Raw genomic sequence first — 10,000 nt, forward strand, 5'->3', positions numbered from 1 at the left:
CCACATTAACTCTCAACTTCTTTCACTCACATACCATTCCAAATTCTGTCGCTAATCGGCCAAGCTTCTTTTCCGAGTCTGCAGCCAGTACAGTATTATCCGCTAACAACAACTGATTTATCTCCCATTCATGATCATTCTCGTCTATCAGTTTCAATCCTCGTCCAAGCACTCGAGCATTCACCTCTCTCACCACTCCATCAACATACATGTTAAACAACCATGGCGATTTCACACATCCCTGTCTCAGCCCCACTCTCGCTGGAAACCCGTCGCTCACTTCATTTCCTATCCTAACACACGCTTTACTAACTTTAAAGAAACTTTTCACTGCTTGCAACAACCTTCCACTAATTCCATATAATCTCATCACATTCCATATCGCCTCCCTATTAACTCTATCATACGTTTTCTCCAGATCCACAAACGCAACATACACCTCATTACTTTTTGCTAAATAATTCTTGCATATCTGCCTAACTGTAAATATCTGATTCATACATCCCTACCTCTTCTAAAACCACCCTGTACCTCTAAGATTACATTCTCCGTTTTATCCTTAATCCTATTAATCAGTACTCTACCATGCACTTTTCCAATAGTCAGGGCAAAATGCAGTTTAACCCCCCAAAAATTGTAACAAAAGGTTTCTCAACTGATTCTGGTAGGTTTTGATGTACTTTTTAACATACTAAAAGTTTGCCAAACTATGACCCCCGGAAAAGTGTTTTTTTTTTTTTAAGATGGCGTCTATGATGGCCGCCGAAACCTTTGAACGATCATAACTCTATAACTAACAATTCAAATTTGATGATCTTGGTGTCTATTCCTACATTTTTGGGGGCAAAGAACACATTAAGAAAACTAGGGATATCATTGAGCTGTTAAATAATTATGAAATTGGATTCTTGACCTTCAGATGTTCACTATCACCTTACACACTAACACTTACAACAAGCAATAGTTAAAAGAATTTATTCTTAGAGGTATAATGATAGCAAACTAATTATGAGCGTCTTCTATAGGGTTGTTAACTTACAGTACTCATGTTTATATAATCTTCTAATCATATCAAATTCTAATTACACTTAACAGAGCCTTATATTTCAAGTACTTGGTTACATTAGTTAATAATACTTTTATCCGCATAGAACAAGTTTCAGTTTCAATTTTGAGTGTCATCCTCCTCTTCAGTATCCACCTCTCGAGTGTTGTTTGGATTGTTACAGTTTTCAGTCTGGCAAGGGCCACATACACCAGTTCAAGGGAGTCCATAACGTCTGCAGCTGCATCGAGATAATCTACATCCCTCTTAAACAGTTGCAATGGATAATTTTCAAGAGTTTGTAGGTGCAGCATTGTTTTGAGTCATAACTGGTACTAACTGGTCATTCTCGAGTTTCTATCCCCATTCAATTGGGTTCATTTCACTTGCCTTTCCCATCCATACCATAATTTGGAAGTACACACGTTGGCTATGGGAACTTGTTGCTGATGATGTTGGGGGAAGCCTTTCAGGAGTGACAAATGCTCCAGCAGTTGCCACTCTCTTGGTAAAAATGGTATGGCGCAGTGATGATATTGTATCATTAGACTTGCCTTCAAAGCAATCAACTATCAGTTCTTTGCCAAGATCTGATATCTCCTCTTGAGATTTGTTTTGAAGGGTGAATGCACTCCCACAGGACTTCATGACAGGATCAGATTTCACTAATTTCCGGAAGACTGACTTTTTTCCAATGCCGAAAATCCTTGAAGTGGAATCACAGCCTGAATAGGCATGTACAAGGAGTAATTCAGTGCATACATCATCTCTTAAGAGTTTTTTCAACAGGTTAATGTTATATACTTTGTGTTCTCTTGACTGTTTGCTTGCATCAGAACGGAAGTAAATGGTCTCATTGTCTGTTCTGGTATAATGAAGGAACAGGATCAGAAAATCTGTATCCTCATCAACCAACGTTGTGGTGTAATGACGGGGTAGTTCAACAGTTGCTTTAACGATATCAACATCTGCATCACCTGGTGACTGAATGACATGGCATCCCCTTTTAGTTAGTGCTGTGCTGATAAGAAAAATTATGTCTGTCTTCTTTTTGTCACGAGATAGAAAGTCCTCCTTTTTGCCTGAAAACTCTGTTTCTGCCGTGAAACTAATTATAGGGTGCAGGTTTTTTCCTTTTCTCAGATGTGTGTTGTCTTTTATAGAAGGGCTTTCATCATATCCATCGAACACCACTATTGCTTATCCACAATTTCTCGCGGTGAAGTCTGCATATGACTCGGCTATTGTAAATTATAATATTAGTCGCCTTTCTTCCATGGTAAACGATGGAGCAATGAGCCTCCATCAAGCACATAACAATCTGTTTTAGGTTTAGAGTTAATCACAGCCTCACATGAAAAGGTTGCAACATGGTCTTGAATTGCCTGAGCAAGCAGAGGTTTATCTGCTTTTCGAAGAATATTCCTTGTCTCAAAGAGGGCTGGAGGATATGGGCTTAGCTCATATGTCAAAACCTCTTCAAGGGCAAGATCTCCTGATCTTTACACGACAAGGAAACTCTGGAACAGAAGGGCAGGATCAATGGTACGATCAAGAGCAATCTTCACAGCAGAGATATTTCCAAGGGTTTGGGCTCTGTCTTTCCGCTTAAATTTGTAAGTAAATGCTGGCATTACAATCATAACTTCAATGATCTTGTTCCCAACTGATTCAAAGGCATGTACATTTACATCTGGTCCAGCCACTATTCCGTTGACAATGTTTCTCAGAGTAGTATCAGATGTGAAGGGTGAATAGGCTGCAATCTCTGTCTGAATTTTCTCAAGATCAGATGCATTTCTTTTGATGCGTGCCTCAGTTGAATCTTTGTGTTGTGGACTTGTAATATAGGTTAAGTCAGTAAAATCTTGCATTGCACTGTTGTACTCAGATGTTACAGGTGCAGATAAGGTCCAAAGATTACGCATCTCCTTGGTCATCCCACTGCCATGGGTTAGACCACCAGTGCTGTTTAGAGACCTCATCAATGTTTATTCTATGACAAGATCGCTACTTAGTCCTGCCCAGCAATGATTTTCTCTTCGAACAACATGAAAACCATCAAGGAACTTTCGATAAACATCTGGGTGCTTTTCCTTCAGGTTGCTCATTTGCTGCAGGTAGTAATGAGCAGATCGCAGATAATTGAAGTGCTCAGCGGCAGCAAAGACAGTTAGGCAATTGGACACTGCCTGCAAATGCATCAACCAAGATCCAGTACGATCTGCCTTGATCAGCATTCTTGCTATGCCAACCATAAGCTGATAATTCAGCCACAACTGGCTTGTCTTTGAGGTCTGAGCAAGTTCAGATTTCTTCTTCTCCATTCCTGTCTCAAGTTTTATCAAAACCTCAGAACAAGCAGCATCTTCTAGCATCAACTCTCCAATAAGAAGGGAGGAATACAATTCTTCTGCCTGATCCAGCAATGTCTGAATCTGAGGATCATCTTTGGCCATTTCCATTACAAGCTGGCTATGTAGGCACTTGTCAACAAGAAGGTGGCCCCGCAAAGCCCTCTGGACAGCTTTCCCTGTTAGCATGTGCACCACCGCATTTTCTTCATAAACGGTCTCAAGTATGTTTTTGAGGCCGGTCCCTTCCATGAGAATTCCTATGGCCCCCAGCAAGTTCATAAGTGTATGATTTGATACAATTAGAAGATTATATAAACATGAGTACTGTAAGTTAACAATCCTATAGAAGCTGCTCATAATTAGTTTTCTATCATTATACCTCTAAGAAAAAATTCTTTTAACTATTGCCTTATTGTAAGTGTTTGAGTATAAGGTGATAGTGAACATCTAAAGGTCAAGAATACAATTTCATAATGAATTAACAGCTCAATGGTATCCCTAGTTTTCTTAATGTGTTCTTTGCCCCCAAAAATGTACGAATAGACACCAAGATCATCAAAATTGAGTTATAGAGTTATAATGGTTCAAAGGTTTCGGCGGCCATCTTGGACGCCATCTTGAAAAAAAAAAAAAAAAAAACTTTTCCAGGGGTCATAGTTTGGCAAACTTTTAGTATGTTAAAAAGTACATTAAAACCTACCAAAATCCGTTGAGAAACTTTTTTTACAATTTTGTGGGGGTTGAGGGAGTATTTCCGTACTACAACCACACTCAGCAAACTAATACCCCTTGAATTACAATATATGTATACACATACATAAATTTTATAAAAATATACAAGACTGGCGAAATTAAGGCCCTCAGCTTTAATGGGCGTAGGAGGAGATGATGATGATGATTATGTTATATATATATATATATATATCATATATATATATATATATATATATATATATATATATATATATATATACATATATATACATACATATATACATACACATATATATACATACACATATATATATATACATATATATATATATATATATATATATATATATATATATATATATATATATATATATATATATATATATATATATATATATGAGAGAGAGAGAGAGAGAGAGAGAGAGAGAGAGAGAGAGAGAGAGAGAGAGAGAGAGACTATAACAGCTTCATACCTAAAGATTTATTGAAACAAATATTCTTTGCAAACTATTTAAAATGTACTGAAAAATATGCCCTAATATTTTTTTCTAATGCAAGATATATCGTATTAGGATAATCTCAATTGTATTAATAAAATAACGATTTTTGTACTGAAACATACTGTACAGTATACTGCACTGAATAATTTTTTTTTAGCAGTATGAATATGGCCCAATTTATTATATAACATAAGTTATACGCATTCAATGGAATAGAGTTTGTGCTAAAACGAAATATATCCATAACACCCCCACCCCTTTCCTTTTTTTATTTTATTATTTTTTTTTTTTTTTGCGCCCCGGTTTAACGCCATCAATTTATCGAGGCTTTATTCCAAAACCTCTTTATCTCTTTCCCATCTGCTCAATGCTTCGAATTTTTTTCGTCCCGCCATCTCTCTTCCATGAGCTTTTAATTTGAAACCAGCGGCCAAAAACGCTTTCAGCTGGGCAAATTTTTGCATACCGCAAGCATCAGGCTGAATGCAATATACCCACCAATGATTAGTTTTCAATAACTGCACACCCCACCACCACCCCACATGGCAAAATTCCATGCAATTCCAGGCAGTTCCAAAACTATTTCGGGAATTTAATTGCGATTTTCTCTGGCGAATGCGTTCGATGCAAGGCTTATACAGAGTAGGATTTTTCTTTTGAGATTTTAATTTTTTTTTAAGAGGTAATAATCGCATTTTAGGATTCTTAATTTTCTTCATATATATAATCTCGGTATTACCTTCCACATTTTACCATATAATTTATCAGTATGAATTATGTTATGAATTCTATTTTGGTTCAAAATATATATATATATATATATATATATATATATATATATATATATATATATATATATATATATATATATATATATATATATATATATATATATATATATATATTTTATAGAAGTTGTTGTTACTATACTCCAAAAGACGGATGGAATGTAATTGACAAATTCCAAACTATTGATCTTATCCTTGCACTCATTTTTCTTCTTCAGAGTATCCCACTCGTAACCTACTCAGTTTTGAAGAAAAAGCATCGAAACATGCAACACCAAACAGCGATGGATATAAATAGTTCAAATAAACTAATAAGTGTTTGCGTCAGTTTGAAGACTGGCGGAAAAAAAGACTACAGTTTAACCAAAACCACAAAATATATGGATTAAAATGTTTTTTATTATTATTATTATTACTGCTGTTGTTGCTTTTCTTGTTACTATTTTCAGTTAAATTGTTCAATAATATCAATCTGTTTAAAGTAAACAAATACTTCGGCTTTATCTTTATTTTGGCATAGATCAACTTCGTATATTACAAAAATAGACCTAAAGTAGCAATGTACTTGGACCATACATAGCAAATGAACTTTCTAAAGGGCCCCTTATCAATGTAGGTTTAACCTTTTCCCAATATGAGAAAAGTAGCCACAGGAATTATTCATCAGATTTTTTTTTTATTTAACTTAATTTACGCTCTATTTTACGAAGACTAGTTCAAACTCCAATTGTCCATAATTGCAATCAATAGGATTTTTTATATTATCAATTTCTCACTTAATTTGACAAATTACGTCGAAGGAATTTTGATTTTTATAAAGAAAATTTTTTATGTTATTCATCATCCTTCCGTTTCAACTAGTTCACGCTGTATACAAATTTCTTAATTTCGAAAGAATTTGCAAAAAAATGTTGAAGAAATTAGGCGTTCAAACTCCAAAATGGGACATTGTAAAATAGACAGTAACGCTTAACTCTCAGCATTGCCATCTAATACTTCTTTTTTAGTGGCTAGCAGTTCGATTTTTTATTGGTTGGGTGATTTTATGATACAGGACAGCAAAAAAAAAAAAAAAAAAAAAAAAAAAAAAAAAAAAAAAAAAAAAAAAAATGTCATTGCTTATTTACAATAATTGTACATCTTGCAATTTCTCTTGTTAGCTCAAATAGACGTGATTTATGAATGCTTTAAAAAAAGAAAAAGCGTGAAACTAAGAAATTGCATCTGGTGAATCAGTTAAATCTTATTCGTTGTCAAGGACATTTTTCTATAGCAGAACTGCTTGCGGAGACCAGATTTCCATTGTAAATGCCTTAATAGATTCCGGTAACTGATCCTTATAATGAAGGGTCATAAGGCCATTACACACATGGTCATGAATGGCATGGTGGCAGAAATAAGAAGGAATTATTGGATCCTCAGATTGGACTGAGTGGTCGTAAAACTTCGAATCCATTTTATTTTGTAAAATGGTGCTCCACAGTACCACCTCTTCCTGACTCTAAAGTCAAATGTAAGGAACCGTTTTGTGCAACAGGTATGGATTACGCAGGAGCAATGTTGGTAAGGGGTAATTATAATCAGACAAGTAATGTATATATTCTATTCCCGTGCCCGGTTTCTAGGGCCATACACATGAAACTAGTTAATAACATCTCTTGTCGCACATTGACACCTATCAATGGACTTCCAGCGGGGCTGGAATATTTAATTCTTTGTCAGCCAACTTAACTCTTTTCTAAGTCCCCGACAGTGCTTCAGCTATTGATAATTCCTTGTTATATTTAGGTAATCCCTCAACCTCAATAGTTTTAAACAAATGAAATTTCACCAATATGGTATTAACAATGTTATCACATCGCGCGTTTTTCGGGTATTGATACTACTAATGAGCAACATCAATGTAACCTGAGCTGAACTGTATCTTTCAGTTTATAATCCAGGCTGATTAACGAAGATCTACGGACAAACTTTCTTTCTGAGCACAGATCCAGCAAACCTCTTGCTTTTACCGTGCGTTTCCCTTTACCCTTTAATACCACTGTAGCAGTTGGCAATTCCTATGCGTGATTTTTGTTGACTTGCGATTACTAGAACCCACAGATAAAGTGGCTACTTAAACCTTCCCATCTTTATCTCCATGATCTGAACTCCCTTTACAATTTTTAGTGTCTATTGACCTACCGTCTCCCATTGCTTTATTGTTCCCATTTGTCTTTAGACAAACCTCAAGAAGTGTGACTCCATGGACGCCAGCATCAGGGATGAAATTTAGAAAAATTGAAATGGCTTTGCCCTTAGTATGTAGAGGTCAAAATAGCCATGATGAATATGGCAAAAATGGAGAAAGAACTAAAGAGTTGAGACCTCACTGTAGGTGAACATGAAGGGGGAATCGCTGAATTGGAATATAATTTCTTGTACTTACTGAGGATGTAGCATATTTCACCCAGACTACGGACACGGAAACTAATGATCTTTCTGAGAAGTTAGATAATCTAGAGAAGAATATGGAATTATTATTATCATTGATATTATTATTATTACTTGCCAAGCTACAACCCTTGTTGGAAAAGCAGGATGCTATAAGCCCATTGATCCCAATAGGGAAAATAGCCCAGTGAGGAAAGGAAACAAGAAAAATAACATACGTTGGTAATGTTAAGGAAAAAACCTATTATCAATTGAATCAATAACAGCATAAACTACAATCAATGGCAGGACAAAAATGAGGTTGAAAATTCACTTAAGGATATACCAGTTCTTAATGCGAGGCCAACTTCAAATGGAAATGTAAATTTTCCTGATGAAAAGATCAGAGATTAAGCAGTAAACAAGATTCAAAGCATGGTTGCCGACACGGAAAAATGGAAAATTGATATATAGAAGAATGATATGCAATTTACACAATGGCGAGGATGATGTATTAAAATGTTTTGATTCGAAGGAGTTTTTGCCTGGAACCTGTTCAATATATAGAAGAGAAGATTAATTTGGAAAAAAAAAAGGTGTTGCAGGTGGGACTACCCACTTCTTGTTGAAATGTGATCCTTAAGTCGGGAGGGATATTAATGATAATGGTGACAAAGTTATGTTGTGATGGGGTACTTATAAACATACGGGCTAGGTACCACGTCGGGATCATCTGATACCGCTATCAGAGGTATGGACATTTTGAAAAAGATTGCAAGTCCAAGAATGGTGATAAGGTGTATGGGAAATGTTTGGGATATTATGCCACCAGGAAATGTAATTGGCAATAGATAAAATGTATAAACTGCACCAAGTTGAACTAAACAGGTGGTCAATTAGTGAAATCAAGAAATTACAAAGCTTATGATTTGGAATAGAAGATATTAGAGGAAAATAAAGACCATGGATACTAATGCTATTGTAAATTGTGGCTATGTAAATATTCAATCTGTTAGCAATGAAGCTATCAAAATTCGAGAATTGATAAGAAATATTTCGACATACACGACCAGAAACAGCTAAATTACATCGAGAAAGCTAATATTGCTGAAATGACCCTTCATACACATGCTTTCTTTCATATTCCAAGAGTAAGCAAGTTAGGAAGGGTGGGGAGAGGTGAACGTTCTTAAGTACTTCGTTGATGTTGATTTGACAAAAAAATTACGCAGTGTGATATACAAAATACCTAATAATGCATATAACAAACGGATCTTATAGGCCCTGAAGTGAGTAAGGTTCCCAAGCGGGAAAGGACCAGGAAAACAGTAGTAATTAAAAGTAAATAAACATATGTAATAATGAAAAGTCCAACTATTACCAAAGTTATTAAAAGAAAAGAAAAGAAAAACGATCGAAACCACCGAATGCGCAATAGCTCAGTCAGTCTCCCAACGAATGCGCAATAGATCAGTCAGTCTCCATAAGGTAAAGGTTTAGGACACCGAAATAGTGTTTTCACATTTTAGTCGATGATACACAAGTTATTTCTCAGCTCCCATTAAACACACACAGAAAATTGCCAAAATAGTCAGCACCAATTTTTTTTTAATAGCAAATACCAGTTGCAGTAAAAATTTATTTATCTTATATTAACCATACTTTCTTTACAAAAGACATCTTAATTTCGGTCTGTTACCCAAAAGTATCCAGAAGTAGCTGTATGGCTTCGTATAATAAAAAGCTTCTGAATGGAATCCTTCAACAAATTTTAATGCATCTGCTCCTAGCAATACTTTCTAATATGTGAAATTCTCTACCCGCTCTATATATGTCCGTTTATATGCAAAAGCTTCATATATGTCACCAATTGAATTCCACTTTGTGAATTCGCCATTAAATTTCAGTATGTCCAATTCAAGTAATCTAAAACTTGCAGATTTAGGCGTTACATATGGAGCTGTTGATAATGTTGCAGTTATAGCTTCATTTAGCTTGTGACTATCAGAACTAACTGAAAATCTATTTTCTTCCGCTAGAGCTGTAGTTAATACGACGGTTATTTGTTGAGTTTTGTTCGGACAAACACTCTGCTCTTTCGACCGCTTTCGTCAAAGATTAGCGCATTTTTTTTTTTTCAATTCTGAAACATCATTACTTGCAAGTACAGTAACGACCTCAATC

At 35.4% G+C, this 10,000-nt stretch overlaps 1 protein-coding gene and 1 long non-coding RNA gene across 2 annotated transcripts in view; one reads left to right on the forward strand and one right to left on the reverse strand.

The window, feature by feature from the left end:
* The window catches only part of LOC137654529 (uncharacterized), a 157,524-nt gene that overhangs the window by 146,777 nt on the left and 747 nt on the right, over positions 1–10,000 (reverse strand). The window lies entirely within an intron of this gene.
* Positions 1–10,000, forward strand: part of LOC137654528 (zwei Ig domain protein zig-8-like) — a 57,189-nt gene that overhangs the window by 9,643 nt on the left and 37,546 nt on the right. The gene's annotated exons all lie outside the window — the stretch shown is intronic.

This window comes from Palaemon carinicauda, chromosome 15 (assembly GCF_036898095.1).
Source record: "Palaemon carinicauda isolate YSFRI2023 chromosome 15, ASM3689809v2, whole genome shotgun sequence".
NCBI lineage: Eukaryota > Metazoa > Arthropoda > Malacostraca > Decapoda > Palaemonidae > Palaemon > Palaemon carinicauda.